The following is a 14,324-nucleotide window of genomic DNA, read 5'->3' as shown; positions in this document are numbered from 1 at the left end:
CAAACATGTTCTTGCACACCAGTGTTCACACCATTAATCTCAATAGCCAAAAGTGGAAATAACCCATGTCAATCAACAGATAAATTGATTTTTTTAATGTGGTGTATACACACAATGGAATGTTATTCAACCATTAAGAAGAAGAAAATTCTGATCCATGTTACAACATGGGTGACCTTGGAGATATTTGCTAAGTGAAATAAGCCAGTCAGTCACAAAAGAACAAATATTATATGATTCCACTTAATATAAAATAGACAAATTCATAGAGACATACTGTAGAATAGAGATTACCCAGGGCGGGGGTAAGAGGAAATGGGAAGTTATTGTTCAATGGGTACAGAGTTCCCATTTTGGATGACGAAAAAGTTCGGGAAATTGATAGTGGAAATGATTGCACAACCTTGTGAATGTGCTTAATGCCACCAAACTGTACACTTTAAATGGTTAAAATGGTCAATTTTATGTTATGTGTATTATACCACAATAAAAAGTTGTATTTTATAAAAGGAAAACCAAAATGTATGAATGGCAAGTAAATGGAGGATAAGTTTTATCTGAAATCGTTTCAAAGGAAGAAATAAGAGGCCTTAGTGGCAAATAACATAGCAATACAGAGGACAAGGATTGCAGAGACATTTGAAAGAGTAAGATCACTCTTCATCTTCATTTTACATTCCTTTTGAAGTTATTCACTCATTCATTCATGTATTCTACTAATATTTATTAAGCATCTACTATGTGCCACACACTGTACTAAGTACAAGAGACAGGGGATATGGAAGTTAATAAAATAGGCAAAGTCCCTGATCTCATGGAACTTATTTTCTAGTGGAGAATAATAGATAAGGAACACATAATTATATGAATGTAAAATTTGTCAAGTGGTAAAAAGTGCTATAAAAATAAAAAAGAGAAATAGGAAATCATGGGGGGTAGAATGCTATTTTATATGCAGTAGTGAAGGAAGACCTTTCAGTTAGGTCTAACTGATTGATCAAAGGTCTAAAGGAAGCGAGAGAGTGAGTCACATAGGTATTTGCATAAAAAGCCTTCAGGAAGAGGAAAGACCAAATGCAAGTATATACAAAGTCCTGAGGTTGGAGAGTTCAAGGAAATCAGCAAAGAGCCCATGAAGTGGGAGCTCAGTGAGTGATGGGGAAGTAAGTGTTGAGGTCAGAGAGGAAGTCAGGAGGGGGAGATCCTGTGGGTTCTGGCTTTCATTGTGAGAAAAACAGGGAACTATTAAAAATTAGGGGCAGAGAAAGGATATAATCTACTTTGTATTTTAAAAGCTTATTATGAGGAAAATACATGGTTGGGGTTGCATTCAGGGGGATCCTTCAAGACCACCCTCAGGTTCAGTGATCTGCTAGAAAGAACTCACAGAACTCGGCAAAGCTGTTAGACTCACTGTTGTGGTTTATTCCAGCAAAAGGACACAGATTAAAATCAGCAATGGGAAGAGGCACACAGGATATGGTCCAGGAGAAAAAGGTGCAAGCTGCCATTTATCCCTTCCTTGCAGAATCAAATAGACAGTGTTTAATCCTCTCTGCACTGTTGTGTGAACTAAGCAATACTCACAAGGCATCAGCCATCACAGAAGCTCACCCAAGCCTTGATGTCCAGGTCCTTTAATGGGGATTGGTCATTTTGGCATGGCCAGTCACCCATGTGGTTTATCTCAATTACTCGGTATATTAATGGGGTTCTCCAAAGAAACAGGACAACAAGATACAGAAAGATTTTTTTTTTTTTTTTTTTTTGGCCAATTGTGGCTTAAGTCCAAAATCTAATGGAGTAGCCCAACAGGCTGGAGACTTAGGGAAGAGTTAGTTCAAAGGCAATCTGCTGACATAATGCTTTCTTTGCTTTACCATAGACTTCATACACACACCCACACAGAATTCCTTCGTCGGGGGTCTGTCTGTTCTCTTATGACCTTCAGCTGATTGGATAAGGCCCAACCACACATTATGGAGGTTAATCTGCTTTACTCGAAGTCTTCCAAGTTAATCTCATCTAAAAAAGGTCTTGACAGAAACACCCAGAATAACGTTCGACCAAATATCTGAGCACTGTGGGCTCACCAAGTAGACACATAAAATTAACCATCATGCTCAGTCTCCATTCCTCCAGAAATAAAACGGATACCAGTTTTATTACTGGTTTTATTACCTAAGTTTTATTACCCAAGGCCCTCACCATTAATCACATTATTAGCATAAACTATCTAGAGTGGCCTAAGATGTCAGGTAAACAAAGACACTCTTATCAGTCAGAATATTCCAAAGCCTTAGAAGTTATTTCCCCATAGCCAGGTAAAGGCCAAACTGTCTTTGAAATGCACAAGGTTTGGACAGCTGAAACCTCCTGAGTTAAACATTTACCACATAGGGGTTAGGGTGGAAGCAGAAGCAAGTTAGATTTTTGTCTAGATGTACAGCAAAAATCCAGATGCTAGATAGTAGTAGTTTGGGTGAGGGGGTAAAGATGAAAGTGGTGAGAGGTGGGCACACCTTGCAAATATTTTCCTGGTAGAGCCATCAGGGTTTGTTGTTGAATGGGTATGAGATGTGAGAGAAAGAGAAGAGTTTGGGATAATGCCAAGGTTTTTGGCCTAAGTAGTTAGAAACATGAGGAAGACTGAGGAGGAACAGGTTTGGGGCAGTAGAGAAGAAATGGTGAGTTTGGTTTGGACACGTTATGTCAGCCTAATCACAGTTCCCATTGGAGATGGACAGTCAGCAATTGTATTTACAAGTGAGGAGAAACTGGAACTGGAGATAAATATATTGAGAGTCATCAGTCCATGGGTTAAGTAAGGGAAATGAAGAAAAGTATGTCCAAGAACTAAGCCCTTGGCCACGTCCACATTGAGAAAGAATGACTAAAGGGAATATCAAAGGAGCACCTGATAAGGAGCAGAAAAAGCAAGGCTGAGTGCTTATCTGCAAGCCAAGGGAAGAGCTTTTCTTTTTATTTTATTTTATTTTATTTTATTTTATTTTGTTTTATTTTGAGACCGGTCTCACTCTGTCACCCAGGCTGAAGTGCAGTGGCGCAATCTTGGCTCACTGCAACCTCCGCCTCCCGGATTCAAGCAACTCTCCTGCCTAGGCCTCCTGAGTAGCTGGGACTACAGGCGTGCACCACCACGCCCAGCTAATTTTTTGTATTTTTAGTAGAGACGGGGTTTCACCATGTTGGCCAGGCTGGTCTTGAACTCCTGACCTCATGATCTGCCCCTTTTGGCCTCCCAAAGTGCTGGGATTACAGGCATGAGCCATCGCGCCCAGCCAGGAAGAGCTTTTCAAGAAGCAAATGGTCAATTGTGCCAAATGCCTATTGACAGGTCAAAGATAATGTATTTGAACTAATCACTGAATGTGGCAATTTAGATGTCATGGGTGACCTTGGCAAGAGCAGATTTCAGATTTCAACATGAGTGGAAATAAAAATCTATTTGGAGTTGGTTGAAGAGGAAATAGGAACAGAAGTAGGAACAGTGACTACTGGTGGTTGTTGTCCTTGTCATATTCTCCTCCCTGCCATGCCTTGGCATCTACTCATTGCCCTGTGGCCCCTATCTAGAATTCTGTGTGTTCCAGCTTTTAACTAATGCTGTCTCTGACCTGCTGGTCTTGGCAGTGGACTGGTTCTAGGGAAGCCACACTTCCTTTTACTGCTCTGCCCTAATCCCCCTGCTGCCATGACACCATGTAGACTATACCGTACATTTGAACAGACTTCATAGAAGTACGGAAGTTAGCTGGGGAATAATGAAACCTGATGTCAAATGTAACTATTCCCAGAGTTCAAGAGGAAAAGCACTAAAAATTAAACTCTTCATAGGGAGGTCCCCTCATGGGCACACACCAGCTTCTTTCTCCCATCTCTAGAGGTTTTCCCTCCCCTCCCCTCTCCCAGTGAGCCATCACAAGGTTGGTCTTGCCCTAAGATTTACGCCCCATCACCACTATAGTAATTCCTGGGTCACAGTGATTCCTCCATGATATGATTTGCAAAGTCTTTAGCTGAGAATATACCATTGAGGACAATGTGAGTCATGTTGCTTCAGATTTAAAGCTTCATATCCGAGCCATTCCACGCCTTAAAGCAATGGTTTTCAAAGGTTGGCATGCCTAAGAGTTACTCTGGGACTTGGTGTGTAAACCAAAAGTAACTGAGACAGGTCTCCATCAATTTAGTTTGTTTTTTTGTTTTGTTGTTGTTTGTTTTTTTGTTTGTTTGTTTGTTTTGCCAGGGTTAGAGGACACACACGGAAGAAAAAACACAGAGATCACAGAAACAGTCTGTGGTCTACCTTTCTCAAAAGATAACTTTGAGGGCTTCAATATTTAAAGGGGAAAAACAGGTTGGAGGGGAAACGGAGGGCATGGCAATCCACATGTTCCAAGAGAAAAGGAGCAGGTAGGGGAACAGTCAGTTATATATTTGTCTTATGCTCAGTAACTCAGCACTTTACGTAAGATAAGGTGAACATAGAATAGCTACCTATGGAGATACTTAACCTTTTATCTGTAGCTCTCTGCTTAGGGACAAAAGGAAAGGTAGTTTCTGGCATGACTCAGCTTTCAGCTTCATTTTTTTTTTCTTTTGGCAGAGTGAATTGGATTCCTGAGTTTTTATTTTCCTTTCACAGGTGTAAATGCACATCCCTGAACTCCATCCCCAGAAATGCTTATCCAATGGACTTCAGGTACGCCCAGGAGCCTGCACTTTTCAAATGATACATTAAGAAAAGCATTTCCTGGCCAGGCGCCGGGCTCGAGCCTGTAATCCCAGCACTTTGGGAGGCCGAGACGGGCGGATCAGGAGGTGAGGAGATCGAGACCATGCTGGCTAACACGGTGAAACCCCGTCTCTACTAAAAAATACGAAAAACTAGCCGGGCGTGATGGCGGGCACCTGTAGTCCCGGCTACTCGGGAGGCTGAGGCAGGAGAATGGCCTAAACCAGGGAAGCGGAGCTTGCAGTGAGCTAAGATCCGGCCACTGCACTCCAGCCTGGGCGACAGAGCAAGACTCCGTCTCAAAAAAAAAAAAAAAAGAAAAGCATTTCTTAAGCAGGTGGTTCTCTGACTTCCCCGGCTAGGGATCTGCGTTCTTCAGAAGTTCCTTGTGTCTTCTGTGGTGCTGAGACCCTTCAATTCTAGGTCATGCCTGTGTAACTTATGAAGTAAAGTGGTTCATTTGGGGTCACAGTTCTCAGGCTCTACAGGAATCATGCTGCCAGCATCTGCCTCTGGTGAGGTCTCAGGAAGCTTACAGTCATGGTGGAAGGCAAAGGGGAGCAGGCGCATCACATGGCAAGAGCTGGAGCAAGAGATTCAGGGAGGTAAGTTCCCAGACTTTTAAACAACTAGCTCCCGCATGAACTGAGCAAGAACTCGCTTATCACCAAGGGGATGGTGCTAATCCATTTATGAGGGATCCATCTCCCTGATCCAATAACTCCCCCTAGACCCTTCCTCCAACATTAAGAATCACATTTCAGCATGGGATTTGGAGGGGACAAACATCCAAACCATGTCAACACCCCATTCAAGCTGGCTGGACTCGCAGGAACTCATGCAAGAGATGGGGGGTGGGGAATGAGGGGAGTTTCAAAGACCCCTCTTACCTCCCTACCAGAGACCATGCAGTCATTAGCACAGAATGGAAACACAACTTGAATCAAGCTATTGATTAAACTTGGGTCTGGTTTCTTGGCTGAGATCAAAATGCATTCAGTTCCCTGTCCCTAGGGCTCACTCAGTTTTATAGGTCAGTCCTTGGCAAGCCCTATTGACAGAAAATTAAGTGAAATAAAATAGCTGGCCCTTTGGACCACAAGTTCTGTTAGACAATATGCAAGACTCAAGCTTGCATATTTGTCCTCTGTGACACTTGGCCTCTGACTGCTGTTGGGCTCATGGTCCAATGACATCATTTTGGCCTCTCTGAGGAGCATTTCCTGCTATAGGTCCTTCCTTATAACACCTCCTATTGCCTCACCCTCTTCTTCCCAGGAAGTACTTTCTGTTTGTCCTCTTCCATGGCTCACAGTGACATCAGTGACCCTTGACGGCCAGAGTCAAAGTGGCTTGAGAGATAGGGGAAGCCCACCCAAGCTCAGACACATGGGCACACTCAGCTCCCTCCAGAACAGTTTCAGGCCCCCTTGAAGCATCAGGCTAAAGAAATACCCTCTGCGGCAAGATTTCTAACTTTGTAATATTTTAGCAGCAGAATGCTTTTCCCTTCTCAAGTTTTACACAAAACCCACTGTACACTTGTGCAAAAACCAGATAGAAGTAATCTTTTATGATTCAAATTGAGTTTGGCACTTACAGCCCAGCCACCTCCACCTTTGCTACCCTCTCGGCAGTGTCCTAAATGAAGTGGCTTGAAAAGTCCCTGTTCAGTGAGATCACCGTGACTCTCAGAACCTTCACAACTTTGGGCCCTTGGTCTTCCCAGCCTTGAGTCATCTTTTACACAAAAATGACCTGGATCCTCTTCTTCTACCCGAATGAGAAACCTTGCACATCTGTGAAGTCCTGAACCTTCCAGCTGACTGCAAATTCATAAGATAAGATTGAACAACACAACCCCTGATGAAGACTCAATGCTTCCCACAGCTCCTGGGGCTCCCCTCCCAGTTCAGGGACCTCTCTCCTGCTGGGATCAGCACCACCTGCCTCTTACAGCTTCCCCTGGGAACACGCCCTCTGCCTTGTCAGAAACCGTGTTCACAGTCTACCCGCTTCTTGACCCATCACATTCTTCTCTTCTCCATCTCTCTTCTCAGATCTATATTTTTCTTTCTCTTATCTTTGTCCCTCAAAGTCTTGCCCAAGCAGCCATTTCATAAGTTGGCAAAAAGACCTGATGTGAAGGTTTGTCTGTAAACAGTGGTAAAATAGGACACTGAAAAAAAAAGCAGCATTAATTTAAAAAGGCCAGGAATTTCCACTAAACACACAGACGTTATAAATGTTATAAATGCCAACACTTCCTTTTTGCAACACACGTCACATAGAAAAAGTGTAGTAAGAGGGGTCAGGAATTTTTTCTTAGAATTTGTCTTTTACATGCACCTAAATAAATGAGAGCATATGTATAGTTTCAGTTTTAAGTCAAGACCCAAACCTTTTCTTTAAACAGTAGATAAATAAGTGTAATATTACAAAGTAATGATAAATTAACTTTGCATTTCATTTTTTTCAGTACTTGGTGCATGCAGAAAATGCTAAAGGGTACATTTAAAGTAGAAAAATGTTCTGCATGTCTGAAATTTCTTCCTGGCTTCTATTTTCAATTACTTATTTAATGATAACTAAGCAAGTCTGAATGAGAAAGAACATCTATTCATTCAAACCAATGAAATGTGGAAGAAAAAATCTGATTGTCTTCCATATAGGTATGTGCTATGTAATGCATTTTTTAATGATCAGAGAAATGCCCACAAAATTTGATGATATCTCACTGATGTAAATTGAGAACCTGAATTTGCTCATGGAAGGCATCGTCAGGCAGTGTGAAATACCTGGGATGCTAAGCCTACCAGGCTTACATATTAATTAAGTTAGGTTGTGATGACCCATTAAAATGATGCTCCCAGAGGCAGCTGACCCACATTTTTGAACCTTTCCTAGTGCTTTAGATGCAGTGATCACTCCCGTGTCTAAATACTTACTACCAAATATGAAATGTATAATAGTGTGCCCTATAGACAGCATAAGAGGGTCAGGGACCCACCTGGGTCTCAGAGAACAATGGCATCAGAAACGTGGATGCTGTCAGGGGCCCCAGATGGCTCACCCTTTCGTGTGAGCTTCATTTTCCTTACCACGTACCACCTTCTTCCACACAGCAGGAGACATGACCACCTCGTCTCCAGCTCTAGAGAGGCCGTGGGACCTGATGTCTCAGTTACCAGTTCTAAAATCTCAGGGTAGTGTCAGCGGGGTCAGGCTTCCATCCCCAAACTGGACGGGGAGAAAGGGCCTGTGTAAAGACCATTTCATGTACTCCCCTGAAATACAAGATTGGAAGGAGCATCTCCCAGCAGGAGGCAGAGCTGTTCTAGGCATACAAAACCCCAGATGTCAAAACAATTTCTGAATACTTACGTTCTATTTGGTGAGGCAATATACAAAAACACTTAAAGAGCAATTAAGCACAAGAACTATCCCTAGACAATACATGATCTCTTATCAAAAGGATATCAAGGGCACCTTGGAAAACATTATGCCAAATTAAAGAAGCTAGTCACAAAAGAGCACATATTATATGATTTCATATATAGAAAATGTCCAGAATAGGCCAAGCACAGTGGCTCATGACTGCAATCCCAGCACTTTGGGAGGCCAAGACGGGCGAATTGCTTGAGGCCAAGAGTTGGAAGCCAGCCCAGCCAACATAGTGAAACCACATCTCTACTTAAAAATGTAAAAAATTAGCCAGGCATGGTGGCACATGCGTGTAATCCCAGCTACTCAGGAGGCTGAAGCATGCAAATCGCCTGAACCCAGGAGGTGGAGATGGCAGTGAGATGAGATCAAGCCACTGCACTCCAGCCTGAGTGACAGAGCGAAACTCTCTCTTACGAAAAAAAAAAAATGTCTAGAATAGACAAATTTATAGACAGAAAATTGATTCACAGTTGTATTGGCCTGGGGTGGGGTGTGGAGATAGCATTAGGAGGTAATGGGAAGTCATTGCTAAAAGATATGAGGTTTCTTTGGGAGACGATAAAAGTGTTCTAATATTGTTTATGGTGATGGTTGCACATCTCTGTGAATATAGTAAAAGACATTGAATTACACACTTTAAATGAGTAAATTATATGATATATGAATTATATCTCACTAAGGCTATTTTTTAAAATGAAAAAAGATGTCACAGAAAAGAAATGTTCAACCTTAAATTAATAGAATCTTTGTTTTGAAACAGTGAAACTGCAAAGTGGTAAGGTGTTAATAATGGTAACAAAGAAAATAATTTAAAAACTAAAATACGTTTGTAAACAAAAAAAAAAAAATCAAAGATCTCTGCTGTAGGAAAGGTGACCAAAATATAAATTTAAAAATGAGTAAATATTAGGGCAATAAGTTTGAGGATGGAAACTGAATTTTGAAATAAATTTTAAATCTGCTGTCTCATTTTTACTTTGCTTCTCAATCAACATTAACAAACAGAATACTTGTTTTAACCTTCAATTTCCTACCCTCATGCTGTTAACTTTCTGGCACACACTCTGGTTATATTTTAATAATGAACGCACTGCTTGAGAGGAATATTTGGAGAAAAAAAAGAGAAGGGAACAAAAGTAAAGAAATCATATACTCCATAAGAACTTAAAATACAAAACACCAGTAACTTCACAAAAATATCTAACACCTAACTCCTCTTGTGAAAAAACACTGCAGACCCCTAGGTATTCTTTGAGGAACACTAACTAACAGGACCCAGAGGTCACTCGTGGCCCCCTGATCTGAGAATGAGACTCCTCTAGTTTGTAAGCAGATTTTCAGTCATTTTCTTTCTGATGATCCTACCCTCAGCCCAATGACAAGGGCAGAGCAGAGATTGTTTTCTCTACTATATAGATGAATTAATGGAGGTTCAGAGCAATAGAGCAACTTAATCAAGTTCCCACTTTTGGAGAGAATAAGGATCTAGAACCCAGTGCTCCTGAAACCAAATCTAGCTGTCTTTTTTCCTCCAACTTTTAAGTTCCAGGGTATATGTGCAGGATGTGCAGGTTTGTTACATAGATAAACGTGTGTCATGGTGGTTTGCTGCACAGATCAACCAATCACTGATGTGTTAAGCCCAGCATCCATTGGCTGTTCCTCCTGAATATTGGCTATTCTTCCTGAATAGCCAATAGCATTGACTATTTCCTTTCCTCACCACCCCCTGCCCCTCCGACAGGCCCCAGTGTGTGTCGTTCCCCATCATGTATCCATGTGTTCTCATTGTTTAGCTCCCACTTCTGAATGAGAATATGTGGCAGACACCAAATCTTGAGAATGGACATTGGCTGCAGAGCACTAGCAGAGTCCAGAAGGCCCCCACTGTGCCAGACATTAACTCTGCAGTTGCCGAATTTAGCCTTCAATTTCCTAGATTGTGTGAGAGAATTGGGGTGATGGCTATTGTATAATTTTAATAACGAGGATAGCCAGAGTTATAGTGCACTCTCACTGAATACTAGTTTGATTCCCATTGAAAATAGATTGAAAACACCTGATATTAACAGTAAATATTATGACCTCTGAGGCTATATGCAGTTGGACAATAAGAATCTAGCTTTTCATGGGCCTGAATCATAAGAGAAAGTTGGAATGTTTGTGTCCACTATTACTACTAATTAGTGAATATATTTTACAGAGAAGGGAAGAGAACTTAAGAAGGTGGCATCTTCATCTAGCTGACACCAACAACTCAGCCAAGACAAAGTCATTGGAGATTCCTAACAGAATTGATCTTCCTTGTGGAATAAAAGATTAACCAACCTTGAAAATTATGACTTAGTTCTTAGCATATAGCACAGTGGAGAAGAGCTCAACCTCTGGAATCAGACTGAGTTTCAGCGATGGCCCAATCTCTTACTGGCTGTGCCTCAGTTTCCCCATCTGTAAAATGGGGATCACAGCATCCAACTCAGGATTTTTGTTTTAGAATTATATAAGCAAGTGTATGTCAAATGCCTGAGACCTGGTGAGTGCTCACTAAATGGTAACCATTATTGTTAACTGTGAGGAACAACCCACCAGGATTAGAGGACTCCAGGAGAGAGAGGGACAGAAAGGGAATTATAATAAGAACCCATATGGTCTGGAGACAAAAATTCTAATTGCCACTCTGCCCACGATAAAGCTATTTTCATCTTCAATACTAATCTCCTTTTTTTCTATATGTCATGCCACCAAGGAGGCATTGGTGAATGTCTAGTAAACTAGATGATTATGTGTTTTCTCTAACTCATAAAATGAAGTGATTTCCAAATGTTTATCCCTAGGTTTGCTGATGTAATGAGTACATTCTACTTGTTACTAAATAGAAAAAAGAGTCTGAAGAAGAGCTTAGAGGCATAGCATTCTAACATTAGACACTAGGGGGAAATCTTATTTGATGGATGTGGTAGGAGGTATTATCTCTTATAAATATGGGATGCTTCTTTAGGAGGCAAAATTGTTTCAAATAAAAAAATAGAAAGCCTTTTTATGACTGTTGAAGACGATATGCCCAAATGGATAATGCTTTAAAACTTGGAATGGATTACACATTTAAAACCAAACTCTAAAATAAAATAGACATTCTAATTCCAAACAAGAGCATCCCTGGCATTTCCTGTAAAAGGAAAGGACTCTTGGTGTGAGTTGGGTCTTGGCAAAGGACACAGCCTGGCAGGCCCCAGCGCATGTTGCCAGATGAAATACGCATGCCCTAGTGGCTGATTGGCTCTGACTGAGACACGTGGTGGTCCGAGGTTTCTGAGGCTCCTCAGAATGTAGGTGGCCTTCGTACCAGACTGGCTGAGGGGCAAGGCAGAAGTCAAGTGATATGATTCAGCTCTGTGTCCCCATCCAAATCTCATCTCAAGTTGTAATTCCCAATGTTAGGGGAGGGACCTGATGAGAGGTAATCGGATCATGGGGGCAGATTTCCCCTTTGCTGTTCTCATGATAGTGAGTTCTCATGAGATCTGATGGTTTGATAGTGTGTAGCACCTCCTCCTTTGCTCTCTCTCTCTCTCCTGCCACCCTATAAAGAAGGTGCTTGCTTCCCCTTCGCCTTCTGCCGTGATTGTAAGTTTCCTGAGGCCTCCCAGTCATGCTTCCTATTAAGCCTGTGGAACTGTCAGTGAATTAAACCTCTTTTCTTCATAAATTATCCAGCCTCAGATAGTTCTTTATAGCAGTGTGACAATGGACAAATACATCAATCAACTACCCAGTGGCTCCTTGAGGAGCGTGACCAGCGGACCTGCTGTATTGTGGCGTATCAGAACAGGGGCCAGGCTAACAAATGCATCCAGCATCAGCATGGGTTACATAGAAATCTCATTTATTTTGCTACCATCACAGACGCCAGCCCAACAAGTACTTCAAAAGCAATGATATAATCTTCCAGTTAGCTGTTGTGAGGAGTAATTGAATGTAATCCATCTCAGAAAATGGAGACAGGATTTTTACCAACTTAATTGCTTAAAACATGAATGAAAACCCTGTGGCTCTTTTAAAAACTGTGAGCGTGCAAAGAAAGCTAGTAACTTAACTGTATTCTCAATGTAAATATTTATTTTAATAATTAAGCAAATCCCTCAATAATGTGACCCCCAGGTGTTCTCTTTCCTGGACTTGGAGCACGTTTGGATAACAAAGATATCACTGGCACCTGCAAGCTTACTTTTTAGTTTCAACCCAAAGAGGAAATTGAGTAGGCCTCAAGCAGGAATTGGTGGGACTCCTAACTGAGCCCTTGCTACACAGACACATAGACAAGTAACTCTGTGCTGCTTCCTACCAGTTTGTCAATGCCTTGAAATAAAGCTTACTTTTCCACACAATCCTTCTCCTAATACTTCTCCTCCTCCTTTTTTCCCACTAAAGGAATCTGATGGAATCAAGGAAGTAATGAAGCAATAAAAGGCCTAATTGAAACTGAAAGCCAATTCCATCCCTGACCTTTTGCAGGAATTTATTTTGGTCACTGAAGTGTTAATGTTGCACTACAGTGTTACATTCTGCCCTGGTTACCAGGAGGAATATCTCCCCAACCTCAGAATAATCAAGGTTTCTCCTCCCTGATTTTGGCAAATATGGAGAAGCTACCCATAAGAAATGAAAGCTGAACCTAATAAGCATTAGGGCAGTGTGTCTAAAGTGCTCTCAAGGAAATCCGGAGGCACTGTTAGAGCCTTTCTCCAGACACATCACATGTATCATTTAGGGTAAGCCAGTCTAGTTGCTATCATAAACAAACCCCAAAATAAGTAATGGTGCCAGCACAATAAAAGCTTATTTGCTTCTCAAACTTCAAAGGGAAGTTGCTGATTGGACACAGCCTCCTTCATCTTATGCTTCTGACTATATTCAACATGTGGCTTTCAAGTTTTCTTAGTTTGTCTGCATCTAGTCAAAGAAAGGGGAAATAGCACAGAGTTCTCATTAGAAATTTTTATGTGCCAAGTCATTTCTGCTTCACATCCCCTTGGCAAGAACTCAGTTACATAGCCAGACATTGCAGCATGAGAGGCAAGGAAAGACAGCGTAACTGTGGGCTCCAGGAAGAAGAGAAGTGAGTTTGTTGAATAACTAGGCAGTTTCTGTGGGTGGATTATATCGCTGTCCCTTCTTCATCACCCTCCTTGTCTACATGATCTTCCAATAAAACCTTGCGGGGCCTCTCAGTATACAATGGCATACATCACTTCCCCTTCCCTCTGGGTATGGCCTTAAGACATCTTTTGGGCAATAGAATGAGATGGAGTGACAGGCTGCCAGTCTTGAACCTTGGTCTTGAGTGATCCTGTAAGTGTGCACCTGCTCTCTTTGCCTCTCATCACCATAAGAAGAACATACCTGGGCTAGTCTGCTTGTCCCCAGGCAGGATCAGAGACATGGAGCAGAGTCAAGTCTCTCTAATCTAGCCCAGCTCAGATCAAACCACCCTTAACATCAGATTCATGAGAATTATCATTTTAAGCCACCGAGTTTCGGAACAGTTTGTTAGGCAGCAGATTTTGGCAATATCTGTTACATTCTGCTACATCACCACTCAACAATTTTTTTTAACTCCGAAACAGAAATCTACAACAGTTTCACTACTGATACCACAATTAAAAGTCAATCCTTCTTCCCTTCAAGCCTCATTTAAAAAGCATATGTAATAGTTCAAAATTTAGCTAAAATTATATTAACTTCATTTTAGATTACCTAACAAATCTTTGGTGAATACTAAATTGGAACACAAATGTCTGTTTTTAATAAATGCATCCATTCCTATATTAACAGTTTATGATTTGGTTGAGAGAACTAATGCATTGTTGCTGGTTATGAAACAGAATAATACGGTTATAGTTAGCATCATTTTCATATACTTCATAAAGAAAATTTTTATGATGATATAATAAAGATATGAGCGTTGTTGGTTCTGAAAGCTCCAGAAATGTACTTTGAGTTCCCATGGATCAAGTTGAGGGGTAATTATTTGTTTACTCAACAGACCGTGTTTCAATGCAGTTGCTGTGCCTCTTACTGAAACGGCTCCGTTGTCTGCGGTATATACACCGGCTCTTGG

Source organism: Papio anubis, chromosome 19, assembly GCF_008728515.1.
Source record: "Papio anubis isolate 15944 chromosome 19, Panubis1.0, whole genome shotgun sequence".
In the NCBI taxonomy this organism is placed as follows: domain Eukaryota; kingdom Metazoa; phylum Chordata; class Mammalia; order Primates; family Cercopithecidae; genus Papio; species Papio anubis.
The sequence above is the reverse complement of the archived record's forward strand: the minus strand, read 5'-3'. Positions refer to the sequence as shown.